This window comes from Protopterus annectens, chromosome 16.part0, assembly GCF_019279795.1.
Source record: "Protopterus annectens isolate FY-2018-M chromosome 16.part0, PAN1.0, whole genome shotgun sequence".
In the NCBI taxonomy this organism is placed as follows: Eukaryota; Metazoa; Chordata; order Ceratodontiformes; family Protopteridae; genus Protopterus; species Protopterus annectens.
Window position 1 is genome coordinate 392714060 of NC_056750.1, and position 20293 is coordinate 392734352.

Genomic DNA, 20293 nt, shown 5'->3' on the forward strand with positions numbered 1-20293 from the left:
GAAGTGGCAGAAGATGGGGCATTTTACCACCTTCTATGAGTTCAAGCAATAGCTTCTGCCAGTCTGTAACAACTGGTGTACAGTAAGGCAGAATACGTGGCAGACCTCAGTGTAGCTGGCATGGAGATTCACATCAGAGTGGCAGAAAATGCCCATTCAACCCTCAATGATTCACCTACAACAGACAATTTCTCTGTTTCCAGCAAACTGGTGGTAAACTTTACAACAGTTTATGTATCAGCTTCAGTGATGGAGAAAAACAAAGAAGACTCCTGACAAGTTGCAGAGAAAAAAATTAACTGCCCTCCTGGCCTGGAACTGTGGTATAGAGGAATGGGGCCCTGACTGATAGCCTCGGCATTGGTGGAGCCACGCTAAGATGGAGGGAAATGAGTGAAGGGGCTTGGCTCACTCACCTCTCTAGGGGATGGGGGTCTGTGTACCTGTGGGTAAATAGAAGCATTTTCCATGATGGAAACAGGGGAACCACCTCCCGTGCTTTGGAGTTGGTGGAAAGAGCTCCCTGATGGCAATGTCACTTGCAGAAGTGAGGGAACATCCATCATGGTCAGCCCATTGCATACACCTTTCCCTTGCACAGCAGAAGTGCAGGGAAATGTAGGGCTTCAAAAGAAAGAAGACCCTCAAACCACTTCTGATGTTTACAGAAAGGATGGCCAAACTCAACCACAAAAATGAGTCAATTGATTGTGAGGAGTCAGATGACTGGTAGGTAGTGAGGACAAATGAGCCACAAAAAAATTAACTACATTCCTTATCATTATGGAAAGGCCAGAGGATGAAACCTGCCCATTCTGACAAAGACTTGCATACCTTACACCTCTTGGGGGGAAAAAGGGATAAAAAACAAAACAAAAGAGGTCAGTTGATTTGGCTTGAGCTAACAGTGTTCAAAAAGGAGAAATCTCAACAGATCCCCTGCAACACTGAACAGTAGCTGTGCTAAAGCCTTAACACACTTCACACTTCTGGAAGTTGAGTCTCAATAAAACAAGACTTTGCAAGGTTTAGAAGGAATGGCAGGCCCCAAAAGACAAAAAAAAAAAAAAAAAAAAAAAAAAAACCCAGAAAGAATAGATTTTGACAGAAAAATATTACACCTCTTCAAATTCTCAATACAGATGAAGGAAAAAACAAAAAAGAGGAGTAAAAAACAAACTATTATTACATGCTGGGAAGGGAAGGTGCAGTTTACAAGAAATCTGGCAATGTTTTATCTGCTGAGCTGCCATAAGTTCTGGGGCATCAGTCCTGTTGGTTACAGAAGACAGACTTCCTCTTTTCAGATGAGTGATTTAAGGAGCTGTTGGCACTATGTTACAAACTTTCAAATGTGAAATAACCACTCTAAATAATGTGTATTCGTAGAAAAACTAAAAATAAGGAGAAATCATTGGTTTCTTTTTTTCTTGCTATTACCTTCACATTATGATAAGTGAAATATAGAAGCCTGGAACTGACATTGGTTCTAGCAGCTACTTTTATGTGTTGTTTGTAAGTTCTGCTGTATTGCTAACATGCCTTCATTTGGGGAGACAAAGAATGCTCGCTTAGAGGCTAAATATGACTTTAAAGCATGTTTCTGAAGCTTTTTATATGTGTATAAGTGCTGTGCTTAGGGAACTTATGCAACAGTATTGAGCACCTCTGCTATTACTATTTCTAACTTGCAGAATGTCACCAAGGGTCATTAAGTACCAGGTTTACAAGCAGTGTTTGGGACCATCAATCAAAGGAACCATTTAAGGACTTGCAAAGAAAATTCACAAGCCCACAAAATCTCAAAGGCAAGATTTTATTTGGGCCCCTGAATGAGAGAATATGCAATAGAAGGGCATTTTTCCTCAGTTTAATGTACACTCTAAACATAAACACTCTGTTAGCAGTCCATGTTGAAGATATGCAGTCAGTTCTCTAGTTACGCGCAACCATTTGTTGTCACTGTTTGGCTGCCATATAGTTACATACCAGAAAGAGCCCACTCCTTTATATACAGTGTGGTGACTGTAGAGCCTCATCTCACTTTAACTTAGTGCACCAGTATCCTCTTTAGGACGATTTGCAAGCAGCTAGCAGCCAAAGCCAAAGCCATAGCCATAGCTAGGGTCTTGTGAAGAGGCAGCTGTTGTGAATGTAGGGTGTTACAAAGTGTAATCAGCACTGTAGAAGAGACATGGATTGCTCATAGAGCCAAAAAAAAAGTCCATTCCATGATCTATTACTCTTGTGGTCCCTTGTAAGAGCAGCAAGAGCCAGGTGACTGGTGCATTTTCCCTCTTTCCTGATCAAGCGTAGGAGCCAAAAAAAAACAGATAAGTCTTCTTTTAAAATCAGTAGTAGGCCACTTGGTATATCTGTAACAACTAACTGCTACAACTAATATCATACAAGATATGCTTAAGCAAGAGCTACATTCCTTTATTTACTGCTTTTTAAGAAGCAGTATTGGAAGTTCATTTATGTACTGGCATTCAGAAATGCTGGTATGGAAATGAATGCCAGTACTTTCACCACCACTACTACTACTACTACCTACCAGTCAACATCTGTAGATCATGCCCCTAACACCTCACAGAGGTTTGATTTTGCCCTGAAAATGAATGGCAGCTGCATAAATGATTTGCTTTGAGTTTTTGTGCATGCGTTAGGAACAGAGCTGGATCATGATTAAATGGTGCCCTCGGTAGGGTAATGGATCCCTCCCCCCTGGCAGCCAGTGAAGTATCCCATTACTAGGCTATTTTTCCCCAGTTACCATAAACTCTGCTCAAACCTGTCAGTGTGCATAGTGTTTTATTCTTTACTTCTGCAATGATTACAGATGTTTTGATTTCATTTAAAACTTTTATTTTGCATTTTATAACACAAGTATTGATAACCATTTGTTGAACTAAACAGTACAGTCTGACAATGAAAACAGACTTGGTATGACGAGTAAAGCTCTCTGCCCTTGAAAATCACATTTATTTAAACGGCATTGCAACCCACATTCAAAGAAAATGCATCTGGCCAGTGGCAGATTAAGTTTACCTTTGGGCTGTTTTCAAACCATAGGCCCCTTGCACACATTTTTATGACCATGCATATGTGCATGTGTTCTTTGATTCGTCTTCCTGATTGTATTAAATTATATTTCTTGTATAATGCAACACTACTCATTAGCGTGTCTGTTACATTTGTAGTTTTGAACATTTTTCCAGTAAGCAATAAAACAAAATGTACCAACCAGTAATGACAAAACTACCCATTTCAGAACTTTTCATTATAGAAGGCCACTCAACCTTCTGTTATTACAATCCACCAATACCATTAAAGTGCACAATCTGTGTAGAAGTAAAACTCTCCTAAATAATTACACATTAAAGAGATTTGTAACTAATGAGGAGGTTGTTGCTGGCAAATAACTTTACATTTCATTATTTCATGTACAAATTCAGTGCCTACTGACCTTCAGGAATAAATTGCCAGTGTTGCATTAGAAAAATGGTAAGCTGATAATATTGTAGTAAGGAATGGCTCACAAGCCAACAACAGTTTCATAGTTACTTAGCATCTAATTCAAAGGAAGACACACTCAAGAGTGTAGCACCCCATCCCTCCTAAAGAACATCATAGTATCAGCAATCCATGTACATGGTGGGGGAGTAGAACCTGTTCTGCCACTACCACTGCTTTTGAATTCTGTAGCACAAACACTGATGGTCATTTGCTAAACAAACCAGTTGCACATTGAAGACAGACTTTGTTTAGTTAATGTGCTGATCAAATTTCAGTTGGTCGTCAATGATGTCAAATAGGAGTTTAGCCTGATGAACTTGTTGGATCTTGGTGTTGCTAGCAGAGAAGATGATGAAATATGTCTTTTTGTTTGAGAGGGGTTTCAGAGAAAATCATATTATTTTTTTGTTATTGGGATTTAGTAGGAGTTAAGATTTTAGTCAAGATTCACTAGGAGAGTGCATGCTGGGTTGTGTATTGTTGTTTTTAGTGTTTTTGCTGAGCAGACTAGGGTAGAGGCATCAGCATATTGCACCATAGTGGCTTGTGTGATACCCCTGCACTGGCCCAGTAATCAAGGAGCCTCAATCCTCACCACCAACACCAGTAAGGGGCGTGCAAATTGGGAGGATGACAAGTACACAGACAGTAAAGTACAATTTCCCTTAACAGCACACAGCAATCATAGTCAGTCTGGGGCTGGTTTCTCCCTCTTTCTCCAGATCTCCAGTAAGACCCCCCACTGGCACAGCTATAGGGTTAATATCTCAGCCAAGTGGTCAAACCAAAGCCTCCAGCACCCTCTCTGTCCAACCAGTGATTCGTGTCCCTGCCCAAGTAGCTGACACGCACACACTTTGAGATTTGATTTATATACAAACACACACACACTCCTGGGGAAGGCTGGCACAGATTCATTAGCTATGCCTCCTTCTGCCCAGCCTATATGGTTGTACCACCTGCCACCAACCACTACTCATCAGCTACCATAAGATCCTTACAAAGGGTGACCAATTCTACTGTGCAATGTTACTATTATCCAAATGGTAAGTGTGTCAAAGAATTGAAGGCTATTTAGGAGTAGCTGGTACAGTGTTACCAAATGCCTATACAAGTACAATAAGAGCTTAAATATCTGTAAACAAAACCAGCCACAATTAAAAGGTTAAAATATATTTAATAATAATTAATAAAATAAGACAATATTCAATAACTCAATACAGTGACAACAGAGTTCAGAATCACAAGAAATACTTTAAAACAACATTGCAGGACAGTCTCACATAAATACAGAAAACCTCTAGACTGAGCTTACTATTTCCTGTCTAAGTCTTACAGAGCAAATGAAATGCAGATAAGAAGTGCTGAAGATGGATGTGTTCAGATCCAGAGACAAATACAAAATGCCCAGACTTTCTCTGAGAGATAGCACTTAATTTACTATCAAACACTTTTGCTGGGTTATCTCAGATTACATCATTCTTGCCACCTCTGCATTAGTTCCCAGGATAACAGGAACTTAAAATTTAACTTGTCTGTGAAAAATACTTATCTGTCAGATGTAGAGCAGCTAGGAAGCCACATAGCAATACAAAATACTTTACATGTGAAACCTAGTAATTATCTCTGTTTAAGACAATAGAACAAAACTCTAGCTGTAGACATTCTGTCTTCTGTCAGTGGTAAATACAGTCGTAAAACTCTACTTATTTTCTCAGAGTTTGCAAGTTAACTCTATGTCCCAGTTTCTACTATGAAAATATACATTAGCACAGGCATGAAGTCCATATACATTTCTGCTCTTTTCCAGCAGGGTGCACTGTGGTAACATTTTCGAAGCTCAGCACATAACATACAGGTTACTTACATTTGTAGACAAGCTTATGGATCTTAATATTTACAATGACATGGAATTATTTACAAAATTCTAGCTAGCTGGACTGGCAGCCTTCACAGCTTGTTTGCTGGCAGTATGAAAAATCATTAATAAAGAGATCAGAGTGTGGGGGACCTAATATAAAACCTTTGTGGAGCTGCTGTCTCTACTAGTAGAAAGTAAAGTTGTCATGCTTCCATCTGACTGCCTGTGCCTTCTTGGATGCGTAACTATAGAACCAGAGTGGAGAGGTATAATAGCTAGCCCTATATTAGAGAGTTGGAGTAAGAGTTTTTCATGGGACATAATATCAAAGGCTTTAGATTAGTCTCAGAATAGTGCAGAGTTTAGATTACTTTTATTTTTTTGGGTTTGCTACCAAAATAGAAACAAAATAAAATGAAATAGAGAGGTATTTTTCAAGTGACTTTTACTTCAGTGAACTTGACACTTTATTTCAAACTATAGCTTCCTATGATGACAAGTTACAATGAGTAGGAAGCTTAATCGGATCTGTACTGACTTTAAAAATGGCAAGATTTTCATTTGGGATACCAAGAAGTCAGTGAACACTAAACAAGGTAATTATGTACGTGTTGGTGGTAGATGTGCTGATTGTACAATTAATGACCAGAACAAGACTGATAGTTATTCTTGGGATCAGTAATTTGCACAGTAGTTCTGATTTAAGAACTGGAACTCAGGCTCAATGTGTTCATGATGAGACAGTTTCTGGATTCAGTGCAACTGCTACAGCAAGCCAGTCACGTTAATGTTCCTTTAAATGCTGCGGATGTACTGGCTAATGCTCCTGTATTGAATGAAACAGGAAATGGCAATCAAGTTGACTAGCAACAAAGCTGCTCCCCTGAGAAGTAGCGATTTGGCTACTCTTAAACTGGGGAAGCAGCGTTCAAATGAAAATTCTAACAAAAATACCATTAATCATTATTTACTCGGAGCCAGACCTAAGGAACTAATGTACAGCAGCATGGTTTTTTTTACAAGCTACTAGTCCCAATAAACATGAAGGGCCTGGACAAACGTGGCCGTTCAATAAGTCGAGGAAGAAAATGTCGGAAGATTTCCCTTTAATGAGTGATCCTTCAGAGAGCTGCAGTGTTTATAATATTTTGACTTGTTTACTGAATGTTAACTATCTAAGTGTTTTAAATAAAGGGCTGGGCTTTATTCCTTCTGCTCCAACCAAACTACATGAGACTATTATAGATCTTAAGTTGTTTGGGCGGAATTTGACTTTAAGACATATGTATGGTAATCATGGAAGTGAGAAAACAGTTTATTCTAAGAAACTGAGCACTTTTGTTCCTTCTTCTCATCCTGTTATTGAAACTTTTGCAAAGGCTTGCGAAACAGATGTAACTAATAAGATGAAGCTGTGGAACAAATCCTGTTTTTATAATTTAACACCTTTGGTGTCCGCTTAGAGATTCAGAGTTTAATGCTAATATAACTATTATGCCTGCCGATAAGGGGGAGCCATTGTAGTAATGCATGCCATTGTTTATGAACATAAAATGAGGGAAATGCTCTCCGATGTATCCACTTATAAGTGCATTGATAAAAAGGAATGTGATAGTATTGTATCTTGTTTGAAGATTGATTTGATAAGACTATTTATAGGGTCTAAAATAGATGAAATATTATATGAATATTTCTGTGTGGAACATCCATTTATACCAATAATCAAGGGTTTACCTAAGATACATAAGGATGCTGTGGACCCCCGTTGTCTTTGGTAGGGGGTGGTCCACCGAACCTTTGTCTATTTGGGTGGAAGTACAACTTAAATCACTACTCACTAGTGCTCAAGCAGTACTAAAAGATTCAGCTCACTTCCTACAATGTGTAGGAGATGTTACTGATTTGTTGAAGCATTTGTTTGTAACCCTTGACATAGCCTATTCACAGTCATACCGAATTCTTATGGTTTGGATGCAATTAGATATTCTATGAGGCATGATGGCAACTGTGGTACTGACATGATAGATTTAATTTGTTTTCTTATGTCACCTGTATTGGATAATAATGTATTTTTATTTGGTGAAGATTTTTATTTCCAGCATAGGGGTGTTGCGATGGAAACCCCATGTGCAAATACTTATGCAAACCTGACCTTAACCTATTGGGAAGAATTATATGTGTTTGGTGAGGCCAGTACTTGGAAAGATTTGATCTTATTTTATGTTTGATTTGTGGATGATTTATTTTTAATGTGGGATGGCACTAGAGATGAATTAGATTTGTTTTTGCAATATTTACAAACTACTACCAATTTTTTTACGTGTTTTTCTGTTCATATCTGCTTTGACATCAGTAATGATATGGAAGGTGTTAAGACATCAATTCATAGGACATCACGTTGGAAGAATCATTATTTAGCATGCAGTAGTATGCACCCCAAACGTGTGTTTAAAAACATTATAAAAGGACAAACACTTAGAGCTTCTAGATTATGTACGAATTATACTGATTTCCATTGGGAATTGAATTTATTGCAGTCTAGAATAGGATCTCTGGGATATAAAAGTAATGAGTTAGAAAATGTGTTTAGTGAAGTTAAAACTTAAGAATCACATGAGGCAAGCCTTGGTTATATAGAGAACATGAGCAAATCCAAGCTCCAGACAAGGCTAATTTAAATTCTCTGAGGGTTTGTTTAAAATATACTAGTGATGTGGATGTTGTTTGTTGTATTATCAATGACAAATGGAAGATTCTGTTAACTGATGAAAATCTAAAGAAATGCATTGGAAATAAACCCTCCTTTATTTTTAAGAACAGCTCAAATTTAAAGAGGAAACTTTGTAAGGGGGTTATACATAGGAAAGTATCTCAGCCTGTTAGAATAGGAACTATCCCTTGTAGATGCTGCAGGGCTTGCCCTTTTATTACCTTGGAGAATATGTTTATTCATTCTATTATGAAACATGTTTATCAACCTCATCTATATGCGGATTGCAACACTATTAATGTTGTTTATCTGGCTAAGCATGAGTAATGTTGCACGTTTTATATAGGGAAGATGAATAGACAATTTAAAGATCAGATTTTGCAGCACATGAGAGATATTAGGTTAGGAGCTAGATATAATGCTCTGGCACAACACATTGTTCTACATACTGATCATGTTTTTTCTTTCATAGTGGTGCAAATAATTCATGTAACTGCAAGGTGTGGGGACATAGTAAATAAGACTGAGAACATTGAATCTAGTTGGATAGCAGAATTTCTGGCTAACAAATCACCTGTATTGAATTGTGTATTTCCTGTGAAACCTGTTTTAAAAGGGAAGAGATTTTAGTGTTGATTGGTTAACATTTACTATATATATCTTTGTATTTGTGTTAAGTTTTATGGACCTGAAGAAGGGATACCCAAAAGCGCTTGTCCACACTGCTTTTACATTGTATTAAAGTATTTTATGCTTTCCAATGTGGTGCTCTACGTGATTTTTCAAGTTTTTGTGTGTTTATAATAGAAGTGAAATGAAGCAGAGTGGTGGTAGTACTGTGGTGAACCTTAAAGCTATGCTGGGTAGGGGAGAGTAGTTGTTTTTCTGATAAATAGTTGAAAAGCTGAGTATGGATGCACTTCAAGCAGAAAACCTCCAAAAAAGGCAGACACACAGAGTAAGATAAAATCTCCACAATTTATTCTAAATCCACAAAGCTTTCAAGCAACAGCTCTTTGTCAGTGTGTATACACACAGTTTTTTGGAGTTTTTCTGCACAGACGAAGAGCTGTTGCTTGAAAGCTTTGCGGATTTAAAATAAATTGTGGAGATTTTATGTTACTATGCATGTCCACCTTTTTTGGAGTTTTTCTGCTTCTGGTTTTATGGTTCTCTGAAGTGGTTTACCACAGCAATGGTTTGGTGTGGATTATGGATGGACTTCTCCAGTTTCTCAGATAAGGGGGATTGAATGGTCATTGTTATATAATAAGAGAGTTCCACTGAGGTGACCTCTTTATGAAGGGGTAGTAGAAAACATTTTTTCCATATGGACTGGACAAAATTTTCAGAGATGGACCGAGCCATCAAAAAGAAAATTGGATAGGCTATGACATTAGCTGCCATTTTAAAGTATTTACTTAGGAAGTTGTCAAGTGCAGGTGTGGAAGGTTTCAGTTTTAGAAGCTGTTTTTTTGATTGGTTCAGTAGGGATTGATTGGAAAGAGAAGTGCGTGGTTAGTCAAATTTGGGCATTGTGGCAGAGGCATGATTTGGTCTGTTGGGTGGTGTCTGTCATTGTTGAGTGACTTCAACCCTGACAATTTACCAGAAAACAACTAATTTTACCAGGAACAAACCAAAACTATAAGGCAAAAACAGAGATGCTCAGCAGAATCCAGACACAGTTAAGAGGTAGTCCATTCACAACTGTAAACCTCATAGCACAGGAATCAGGGGAAAAGCCAAAAACAATAGGTTGGATAAGGTCTCAACATCAGGAATAGATTTACAGTATTGCTCTTACTTAGGTGCTCAAATAACATTTTGCATTAGAATGTATTTTCTGAAAAATATGAAGTCAAAAATGAAACAACTTTCTTATTTAGTGATAGCAGCTCACAACTATTTGCAATGAACCCACAAGTTTCAGGATGAAAAGAACTGATTAAAGGTATGAGGCAGAATTAGGGACAATTGAGAGGTATGCGCGCACAACTGTACTTACCAACCAGAATTAATATGTAAGCTGCAAACACCTAATGCTAGAATGAGAAAGTATCCAGGATCTACAGTATGTTCTATGTTCCTAAAAGGTGCATGTATACCTACTGAAGAGTGACTAACCATTAAGTCTTGAATTCACTTTTTAGGTGACAGGACACAGTTACCATGCAATAGAGTTGATATGGATATTTTAAAACTGTATTCGGGCCAGTTCTGTCTTGCTGCAGAGCATACTGTAAGTGGGATAAATGCAGTGCTTTGGTGACCCAGAAACATTTCAGGATATATTAACTGAAAATGTTTGCATGGGTATTTTATATGCAGAGTAGATATCAACGGATCTTCCCCCAACTGGGGAATATTGGTGGAGGTATGAACAGGAAGAGAAAGAAAATTGCAAACCTGTATTTTGGAAATGTAGAGAGTCAGTTGATTTTATGATTTATTACAGGATATTTTGATTTAAATATTGGGGAAACAAATTTTTCAGTTGGCATTTAGGGTTAGAGGTGCCAAGACATTTAATGTCCTATTGACTTTAGTGCTGCTGAAAGCTAAGAAAAGCAATAAACAGAAAATGGAAATATGAGTGAAATAACTTTAGAGGATGTACTACACATTGTAAAAAAATAAGTTATTGATGTGGGATTTTTAAAGGAGGGAGTAAGGAAAATACATAAGTGGCGCATTGGGATCAATAAATACAGAATAGTGGTCAAGAAGATGTTTGTTGTTGAAAGGTTGTGGGTATTGAAATATAGGAAGACACAATTAATATTGAAGTTATGAGGAGAATCTATAATGCATGAATAAGACAATAGAAAATTATCTTGATTTTTTATTATTGTATGTGAATTTATGATGAATAAATAAATTTAAAAAGATACCCACTATAGTTCTGATATTTGACAGAAACCTCCTCTTCACCCTTCACTCAACTGATTTACATTATCCTGATGTGCAAAGATTTTGTTGTCATCGTTTTGGTATTATTCATTGTCACTTGGCAAGGACTGGAAAAAGTCTGAGTTTTGCTCACCCGTTTTTTTTTTTTTTTTTTAATTAGTGGGGGGGTCTAATCTTTGTAAAGGTTACCAGTGGTCATCCCATTGCCTAAATTTTTACCTACCAGCATTACCCAACAGGCAGGGCCTGTACTACTTTGGCCTTTCCTTGGGCACTGTTGCGAAAAGCTAGGTTGATCAGCAAAATGATGGAGACTGAGTTTGACATTTTATATGAAACTGAGCTGACTTTTACTACGGAGTCCTGGCTAAGTTAGTATTTTGGACCTCATCTTTTCACAGCCGTGTCTTCTGCTTTCCATTTTATTCAGTTTCACAGGAGGGAGAGTGATCATTAGGAGTATAGCAATCTGCTTCAAATTTAATTCTGAGATTAATCAGACTATTGATGACTCTCTCCTGTTTTGACTGAATCTTTGTCAGGAGTAAATTGTGTATTTTTATAGTGTCCACAAGGTTATACAAGCACTTTTCTGCTGTTGATTATGGATTCTTGTCTTGGTCTTCTCTAATCCCCTGCTTGGTTGATCTTGGCAAATTTTAACATATGAACTTACAAGAGGGTAAGTTGCTCCAGACTGTGGGTAGACTTTAATTTGCTCAGGATGTTTCATATGTCACTAATTTCTGAGGTAAGTTTAATGTAATGGTCTCACCAGAAAAGTTTGAATTATGCCTGAATTTAAAAAAAAAATAATTTGATGCAGAACTGAAATTCTTGTTTTAAGTGGGCAGCAAAGACCCCACTGGTCCAATGCAGGAAGCCTCATTCACCCCTTGAACCACCTTACTTAATATAATCCACTTTGAGTTTGCTGTACCTGGAGAAAAGGTATCACTGGTTGAGTGCATTTTGACACTCAGTTTTGTTCACCTTATGGAATTTCCAGCAAATGTGTATTTCCAAGGATATATATTTGACATGGTATGCTGCTGCTGCTGCTTCTTAGGTACAGTTGTTCTGTGACAGGACAAAAACGCCGTGATTCCATTAAGCGTTTAATGTGTGTGGATTTTGGTTTCCTTATTAAAGTTGCTGGTCTGTGTGTTGTCACCTTTTGATTTATTCCTGTTGCCTCTGAAGTGCCTTCTTTTTGGTGATTAGTTGGCTGTGAGCTTTTGCTTGGAGCTTTGGCACTTATCACTTCTTGTGTTTTGAGCTTAGGTACAGTTGTACTGAACTTGATCCAGTTTTTGGTCTAACCGTCATTTGATCCACTTCATGTTAGGACTCCTCCTCCCTTCTTAAGTCAGGTAATTTGATATCAGACTAACTCAATGAATTTATTCAATGCAGCTATGTTAAACCTGATCCAGTTTTTGGTCTAACCATTGTTTGTTCCAGTTTAAATTAGGATTCCCCCCAAATGTGGTCATACAATGTCAAGCTACCCCAGTATATTAATTCATAAATTATCTGATACTCACGCAATTCAGTTTTGGTTTCACAGGTGAGCAGAAACCTCTCCTGGCACTTGGTGAAAGAACAGAGGAGAAGATAATCCTAGACATGATATCAGTCTGTCAAGGGGTGCATACAAACACAGAGACACTCAGAACCCAAATGTACAGGAAATTGTTAGGTCTGCGCTTGCTATTAAAGGAAAAAATCTCATGTGTTCCTATTGGTTGGTATGCTTTATTTAGCATTTATTGCTGTTTTCCATTGTTGTAAATAAGGCATCAGATTATGATCAGTTGAAATCATATCTGGGTTAAGCAATTTTTGCTGAAAATAGTATTGAGTGTACTAATATATCTCCCACTATTCCCAGGTGATATTTAATGATCATTTGCTTTGAATTTAAATCACTTTTGTTTTATTTCCCACTGTCTAGTAGCATAAGAGACATCCAGACTAGTTCTTAGCTTGTGCTTGACATTGAGGTGAAATTCTAGTGTCTTGCTATTAGTTGATGTGCTGTATTGACCTTTTTCTTGCTGCTTTCCATTGTTATCAATAAGGTATTTTTAACAAGCTTTAGGATACTACCCTACTTAGTGCCATGCCACTGTAAAGCGTACTGTACCAATGCAGGTGTCTTGACATACATCTGTACTCATATCTCCTCCATCTCAAAGATCTTGTTTGTAAGTGGAACTTACAAGTGCCTACAGTTACACAATGAGCCTTAGTGTGCAATCCTCCATGCAGCCTGTAGCTGCTGTGTTATTCATAAGCTCACAACTATCATTAGCAATAATCACTCCATAAATTTAATCTAATCTTAACTTCTTATTAATAGTTCAGAATGTGTTTTCCTGCTTAAATCATTCCATTTAGTTGCATAAGGTTATTCAGTGTATCCCTTCACAAGAAACCCCACTTGGATACATCCCTGCATAACTAGTGCATATAGGTAAATATTGTTTATTCTGTACTTCCTAATTCAATTCCTTGAATCGCTGGACAAAAAAAAATGGAAGGTCACCCTGCTTATCTCCCTCTCTCTATTGCCAGCCTCTTGGTACTTAATATTCTCAGGCACTGTAGTAACCACATTACTCTCACAGAAAACAAACATAGCCTTCAACCGCTTACTTCCAGAATTAGGGACACATCCTGAATTAATCAAGGACATGTTTTAAAATTATAATAGTAGTAACTTGAGACATTGATAGAATAACAGAATGTGGATTAACAAGCATTTCCTGAAGTAAAATAAGTCTAACTCTGATTAATGTCATTATTTCTTAAGTATAATTCACCACATTTTTTCCCAAAATCAACAGCTTTAGGAGGGATAACGAGAGATAGAGCAAAATGTTGATAGTTAATAGGTTTGATAAACTCTTACTCGACATATAATTCTGAGAAAGCTGTACATATTTAACTAATCTGGAAGCTTCCCTCAGACAAAAAAAATGGACTGTGTGTGGCATACACATCCACCACAATCTAAACAAGATCAAATTAAAACAGCTTATGCTGAGGCTGTCAAAAATCCTTAGCTAAGTCTCCAAGATCTAGGAAGGCAGTGTCTCAGCATAAAATAACTTCAAACGTATTACTCTAAACAACTGTACTAATAAAAGCATTTTGGTGATTGGAGACTCTGTAATTAGGTCCACGCACATTCTCTCCTCAATAGCCTGGACAAAGACAGGGTAACTGATCTCTGACAGCATAAGGGCTCTAAAGACCCTTTCACTTGACAAATATGACTACAAAGTGATGGTGGTCCATGTGAGTGTGAATGACTTGAGAGACAAAGCTCTAAAGAACATGCAAAGAATCCTACTGGAATTCTCCACGTGTGTGACACATGCAGGCAAGATACTCATCCAAAGTGGAATTATTCCTTCTCCAGGAATGATTTACAAAGAAAAGATAATTAGTTTCATCAACTGGTTAAATAGTTAGTGTCATTCCAATGGGATCCAGTATGTGTTTGCATGGGATGAGTTGTTTGATGTCCTACTTGCTTCATAAAAGATGGCCTGCACCTCTTGTTCAAAATATTCTGCATAATGGCTAAAGCCTTTCTGCTGATGTAGTACCTTTTTAGGCAGAGTCCAGCTAATGGATATTCACATGTAACATATATCAAATCCAAAAGTGAATGATATTAATGTAGCTGTGCTCAGTGACAGATATTCCAACAACAAATTGTCCTAGCTTAAGGGTGTTCTGTGTTTGGAACACGTCCATATTTGTGTAATTGCTGAGATGTGGTTGTAAATATAAAGAATGTACTCCCTCTATACCTGGGATTTGTGCCTACCATGCCTTCTGGTCTATTGGCAACTGTGGTGACATCTGCATATTTAATGAGTATATCACCTCCAAGCCCATTCTGAGGGACCCAGAAAAATTATAGAATTTCATCCATTCTGAAAAGTTATTTAAAATGAATGACAGTGATTGTCTTGTCCTACTAATACTGCTGACTACAGCTTCTGTGTTGGTGCCTAATAATAATTACCTGCTGTGTTAGTGCCTTGTACAAAACAGTCTGGTTAGTGCACATAAACTTTGCAGACTATTAACCTTTTTAGCAGTATATTATTATCTTTCTTGAACAGAACTATTGAAGTAACTTGTCTATATAACAGACAACATGTACAACACTGTACAGTTTGCAGGGTTTACAGTCTTCAAGTTTGCTGTTCATACAGCATGAAAGATGTTCTCCAGTATGCAGATCTCACAAAAAAATCAGATTACATCTCACATATATACATTCTTATGAAAGTCTTTTGAGAACTCTCAAAGTGATTACCTTGGTATTTTCTGATGTCATATAGTCTGTTTATTCATGCAATCTGTTAATAAGCTTCTTTGTATTCTTGTTTCAAGGTAAATTACATAACAGTCCAGGAAGTATGTTGATTCTTGCATCTGGGTCCTTATCTGTTTCCCTTGAAGCTTGTTACAGACATTGAATATTCATCTTATCCTTATCAGCATTTTTCTCAAGCTGTACTATACTTTTACATTACATTTACAGATGAATGTTATCATTTTTAGCTGAGAACAGTTTAACCCTTTAATATATGTATGCTAGCAAACAGAAATGTATGCATCTGACCATATTATTCCTACATATATTATTGCAACAGAAGTGTATATGCAGCTAACTAGCAAACAGAAGTCCATGCATTTATAAATCTCTAAATATATCTAACAGTTCCCTCTGTTTTATTTTTAAACACTGATTATACGAAACACATTAGGAAACAAAACCTTTAGTTTTCTTTTGATGCAACACAGGTTGTCAACACTGTGATAACAAGGATTACTATTAAAATTGGATGAATTATTTAATTTAATTACTTTTTTCTTTTGAGGAAATTTTGTGAACATGTTCCACCAGTTATGAGCTGCATCTTGCAATTGCTGAATATGACTATACAGTGATGCTTTATACAGTGATTTATTGACACTGCTTGTGGATATTACTGCAAAGACATTGCAGCCTTGTCTTTTTGGAAAAAACACGTCATAAATGTCGAGCTTTAACTTGTTACTATACATACAAATGAATTGAGGAGCAATTTCTGTGAACAGTTTAAAACTTGAATGCAAAATTTTCCATTTACACAGATTTACAGTGTGTTGTAGAAAACATGGTTTATACACTGAAGAATGCTGTTTACATATTAAACCATTTACTGCACAATATACACTTGCTTGTACAGAATATTTTTGTATTTGTACATACATGGGCTGTAATGTGCACTCAGTCTAATTTACAAACTTAGTATTAAACTGAAGCCTGCTAATTAAACATTACTTGAAACATTAAAATGTATTCCTGGTATTTTTGCCTCACTGCCGTACATGTTGATGGCACCCTAATCACTTAATGACAATAAAAAAGGCATGGTTGTCTTTTAAATTACTGAATCATTAACACAGACCAATATGTTTTTTTTTGTACCTTTACTTTAGTCCTTTCTGCAGTACTGATTACATAGTCAGTATAGAATTGAAACGTGCCTTTCCTCCTGTAGTATGCAGCATTTTATTGTAGTATTATTTATTTGCTTTATGCTGTGAGAAATTAATATATGTCTGCCCTCTGGCTGTTACGGACCTGCATCATACCATGGCCCATCTACTGTCTGCACTCTGTGTAAGTTTTTTCTTTTAGCATTTACCAGCAAACAAATTATTAAAGACATGTTTGCACAATTGTGACATTTTATTACAATTATTAAATAGGGTTTTTGTAGACACTTCTGCGCTTTTCTTAGTGCTGCACGTAAATAGCATTTAATTTCCCCAACATTTCTTGTAATTACCCATTCCAGCCTGGGAAGATGGGAGCTCATATAAAACAAAATCTCTTACTTTTTTCCTTTCCGCACAGTCCAGACTCTGTAGAATATAGTACATTTTTAATCCCTTCAGCATTTTCTTTACTTTTAGTCATTTGTTAATACACTTGCAACTTAATGTTAGAATGCAGTTGTAAAACACTTAGAATTATAATAAGTATTTGTAATTTGCATAATTTTTAAACTTGGGTTTTATTTGTAGTATTATGTACCCAGTACAACCTTATATTACTGACATTGCTTTTGAATACTGTTTTTGCTGGCGTCTCCAAAATTTAATGCTATTATACAATTACAAAATATTGTAAGAAACAAAAGAGATATTGACTTAACTAACACATGCTTAAAACAAATATATTTACATATTTATATTTGCTGTTGTCTGCCTTTTGATCTTGTGCATTTTAAACAGATGCACTTTAGGTGAAAAGAAAATACATGCATGTCAGTCATGTGACCTCACGTCTTTACTGCTTTTAACTACTTTCATTTGATTTCAATGCCATAGAACTGTTCTGTTATTTGAAATGATGATCTTGAAATTATTTAACAGCTTAGCTATGAGAACAACGTCATATGTTTTACATTACTGTTTAACTGATAAGTGTCTTGCTTTAACTGAATGAAAGTTACATTACATTCCACTGTGTACATTAACCATTTTCCAAACATTGAGTAGAATATTGTAAATTATTTTTTATTAGTGTTCCTAACTGCTGTTGCTTTAACTCTTTACTAACCAGATTTTTGTTGTCTTGTGATTCTGCACGGGCCGTCTGATATTTCTCAATATTCTGTTTTGCTGACTCTAAAGCTCTTATGCACATCTGAAAAAGTGCTTGCATATACTCTCTAACCTTTTTGAACTTACTCAGTCTCTTAGAAGTTTATTAAATTTTTCTGTCAGTTCACTATGAATCTCATTTCTGTCCATATTGTTTTGTGCTGTGCAGTGACTTTCCACTTTTGTCTAACAAGATCTGCAGAAGATTCTGTCAATAACTGACTTGACTGCTGTTGTAACTCTGAAATTAACATTTTACATGTGGTGAATCGACATAATGCAAGTGTATGACCCTTATTTGGTTGTTTATCATTAACAATGGTCTGAACTATACTTTTATGACATTGCACACACAGAAAGCCGTTTAATATGACTTGCACAATAAACATTTACTGTCATACCAATCATGTTTCTGTTTAAGATACCAGTCAAACATAATCCATGTACATATTTCCTGACTGGCAACTTGCACTAATAAGGTTTTACATTTGCAAATATGCTGTTTATACAACTTCTGTAGTCTATCTAAAACTGACACAATAATAGTAATACTGTGTTTACTACCTTTACTAGCCTGACTTGCAGCATTCATACTGTCATGTAACCACAAAACCTTGCTTACCAAAGTCCACAATAACTTCAGCTAGCCAATTGTGAGCATCATAGATGGTTGGAAATTTTTTATAGTTACTTGAAAAGCTGGTGAAATGAATCTGGCATTTGCAAATTCAAACCTGAAGTGTCACCAACCTGGAGAATTTATGGCACTGCTTACTTCCTGCCCTGAATTCCTTCTCTGGAGCTAAATGTCTGGATAACTGTACTGCTGCAAACTGTGGAAAGTGAAATGCTCCTATTCCTGACTCAATTACGTACATAAATATTAGTTACTGCACTTTTAGTGAAGTGACTTTATACAAGGCACAGGCACCACTCCCCCTCTGTTCAGATGCAGGCAAGGCTTGCCATTGAAAAGTTATTTAAAATGAATGATTGACAGTGATTGTCTTGTCTTTCTAATACTGCCAACTGCAGCTTCTGTGTTGGTGCCTAGCAATAATTAGCTGCTGTTTTAGTGCCTTGTAAAAAACAAAGTCTGGTTAATGCACTTAAACTTTGCAGACTATTAACCTTTTCAGCAGTATATTATTATCTTTCTTGTGCAGAACTATTGAAGGAACTTATCTATATAACAGATGACATGTACAACACTGTACAGTTTACAGGGTTTACTGTCTTTAAGTTTGCTCTTCATACAGCATAAAAGATGTTCCCCAGTATGCAGATCTCACAAAAAAATCTAATTATATCTCACATATGTACATTCTTATGAAAGCAGTCTTTTGGGAACTCTCAAAGTCAATACTTTGGTATTTTCTGATGTCATACAGTCAGTCTGTTAATGAGCTCCTTTGTTTTCTTGTTTCAAGGTGAATTACATAGTGGTCTAGGAAGTCAGTTGATTCTTGAACCTGGGTCCTTATCTGTTTCCCTTGAAGCTTGTTATAGACACTGAACATTCAGCTTATCCATATCAACATTTTTCTCAAGCTGTGCTAGACTTTTATGTTATATTTACAGAAGAATGCTGTAATTTTTATCTGAGAACAGTTTAATCCTTTAATGTATGTATGCTAACAAACAGAAATGTATGCATCTAACTGACTATATTATTCCTACATATATTGTAGCAACAGAAGTGTATATGCATCTAACTAGCAAACAGAAGTACATGCATTTATAAACCCCTAAATATATATCTAACACATTCTATTTATGAAAATCTCTTTGTAGTGACTCTGCCTTTGTGTGGTACAGGTTACTTTATTCACGTTAAGGGTTTTATTACCATATTAGATGGATTATGCATGTCAGTACCATAATATGTAGAATATACAGCACATTAAAACAGTGTTTCTAACCTCTAAAATAATCATTGTGTTTCACTGATGTCCGCCAACATAGAATGCCCAGCTGTGATAGGTTAAAGGACCAGGATAGCCCAACAACATTTGGTGTGGCTATTGCTAGGCTTTTGACTAATTTTAAATTCTAACAGCCATAAAATCAAAGCCTAACTGCACAACTTTGTATTGACATTATTTTACTTGTAGGACTATTCTTATGGCGTGTGGCTGTTTACCAAAGTGAATCTGCATCCTAATAAGTAATATTGTAAGGAAGTCAGTGCCCACTTAATGGTAAGAAACTCTTGCTCTGTATTTTGTCTTAGTCCTACTTTACTTTCTGTTGATTTAGCAGACTAGGTGCAGAGCTGTAGACAGGTTAATTGGCACACTGGACAATCTCTGAACTGGTGCCCCCTCAACCACAGTTGAAGACTGTAGGAAAAAAAAAGTCTTTTAATAGCTGCCACTTAAGTGACTACCAATACTGCACTAGTTCCTAGCTGCCCTAATTATGAGATCACAGTACTGACTTATGGGACCTAAGCCACACCACTTCTGCAGTTCCATTTGTCCTCCTAACAACTTGTACCTGAAGCAACAGGGCCCTTGATCTTGCCCTAGCTATGACCAGATGTTCCTCACCACCTGCTTCTTGAGATAGCATAGGTTTTAATCCTTGAAATACATTGGTAT